The sequence below is a fragment of the Macrobrachium nipponense genome, chromosome 3, assembly GCF_015104395.2.
Source record: "Macrobrachium nipponense isolate FS-2020 chromosome 3, ASM1510439v2, whole genome shotgun sequence".
NCBI lineage: Eukaryota > Metazoa > Arthropoda > Malacostraca > Decapoda > Palaemonidae > Macrobrachium > Macrobrachium nipponense.
In genome coordinates this window covers 17788027-17790526 of record NC_087202.1, presented here as the reverse complement: position 1 = coordinate 17790526, position 2500 = coordinate 17788027, and positions in this window count along the sequence as shown.

Below are 2500 nucleotides of genomic sequence, written 5' to 3'. Positions count from 1 at the left end.
CTAGGTTACCAAATCATTCTTGCGACTCTCGTGCTAATTCTTACTTTCACCATAAAGGATCCCATTTTATAAGATTTTACCATTAAGTGATTAACGAAGGGTTTATTGTTTCTTAACTGACAGATACAGATTTCAATACTTGACCTGAGAATCGAGATTGTAGATGTGGCAACATGTATGCCACGTTTCTCAAATATGATATTGAAACTGTTTAAAAATATTGATCATTAACAAACTGTATATACATAAAAAACCATGTTTAGTAAATATTTCTGAGTAATTCCTTCCAGTTTTGCTATATAACGACGACCTATATTCCATAAAATTTTCCTTAGAATAGATGTTTGGCAACGCACGTAAATGACTTTCGTCCTAACAAAACCCTCACCACAGATTGGTACTACTATAGGCCGTGCTGATCTCAGCTTAAAAATGATTGGCCGAAAGCTCCCGACCTCACATGATGATGAGACATGATTGAGTGAGAAGTACCGACCCCAAATCCGGATAAAAGTGAATGAAGCATACGTTTCCTACACCTTTTTTTTGTTTTTTTTTTGATACTATGTTCCTGTGATGATCACTCGAATCATTTTAAATTTTTGCAAACGCTGTTCATATTTTTTATTTAATCTGTATAAATTCACTTGTCTGAAGGTGATAAATTCCATGTTCAGCTTCACCGTCGGCTACCCCAGGATATCCTCTCTGGCAGTCGGTCCTGGTATAAGGATGTATAATATAGGAAAGTAAGTTGCTCGAAGTTCCACAACCTGCTAACCACACCTTATATATTAGCTGTAGTTTTCTTAAATATCTTAAAAAGACGAGCTTTACCCTCTCCTGTTTCCTTTGCTATTATCAAGTGATTTATATATGCAAGTGTTGAATCTAACTTCAAGTGATCAGTGACGCGCTGGTACTTGGTACTTAAGCTTCTTGATTCCATTATGTTGTGTTTTTTTCGCCCACCAGAGGATGGGATTATAGAAGGTTCATCAAACATTTTAACTGAAGAAACTTCCTTAGAGGAATGAATTTCTAGATGTTATTTTAGATCAATGGTTAAAAATAAACGAACGTTACATGTCTTAATTATGGAGATAAAGAATGAGTTTATTATTAAAATTGAAGAGAAACTTAACAGCTTAAGTTCAGAGCAGTGTTATATCTAGAAGAATAAACGAATTTTCTTTGCCCTTATCACAAAAAATAATTCATTTATTGTCTACCAAAAATCAAAATATGATATAGCCTCTAGACTGGTACATATCTAAGTATCCTTAAAGAATAATTCAAATGGAATTGCCCACAAGCGCTTTTGTCTTTGAATTACGCTAGTATACATTCCACTCTGCCCCCAAAATGACGACCTTCGTGAAATTTATGAGTCTATAATTCTTAACTTGGTCCATATTGGGATATATTACACAGCCATTTTTAGATAACTCTTTCCATATCGAAACAGAAAATGTGTCGCTAAAAATTGTTTTTTTTTTTACTTTAAACCAGGACGAGTTAAAAGTACTTTTTTTGTCACATGGAAGAATAATGACCGTAGTTTTTCTAACGTTACTCAAATTGTCCAGAAGTTAAAATTTATGTTGGAAATAAAACTCAACGTAAAACAGGAGAAGTCATGGAATTTTTGGTGAGAAATGACAAATTACTAAAGGACTTTTTTGTAGTTTCGGGAGACAATTAAATTTTCCATGAATTTTTTTATTTCTTTTTCACAGGCTGAGGATGGTGGGGAAGAGGGACATGAGTAAGGCTCCGTTAACCCACAAATTTCGGAATAGACCCGCACCTTCAAATGATGCAGGTTATAATCCTCTTCGTGTCTATGGAACACGAGAATCCACGTGGTTGGGTTCAGATATGGTTCACTGCGAACGATGACGGCTACAGAGTTTATGTTTCTTTTTTTTTTAATTAATATATTTTTATTCTTTTGACTAAATGATCGTGAAGATGGTTTCATCTTAAAACGTGAAATTATTTATGCATATTCAAGTTATTGTTTAGAATTCAATACACCAGCAGACATACACACGTGTAAGTAAAAGTATATCTTAGTTTTTACTAGACCACTGAGCTGATTAACAGCTCTCCTAGGGCTGTCCCGAAGGATTAGATAGTTTTACGTGACTAGGAACCAACTGGTTACCTAGCAACGGGACCTACAGCTTATTGTGGGATCCGAACCACATTGTATCGAGAATGAATTTCTATCACAAGAAATAAATTCCTCTTGTTCCGCTTGGCCGAGCCGAGAATCGAACTTTGGACCACCGGGTTGGTAGCCGAGCGCGAAATGCACTTCGGTCAACGTGGAACTGCTACGCACACCCATATACTATATATATATATATATATATATATATATATTATATATATATATATATATATATATATATATGTAATATATTATATATATATATATATATATATATATATATATATATATATATAAACTAACTGTGCAAACCTCCTTTTA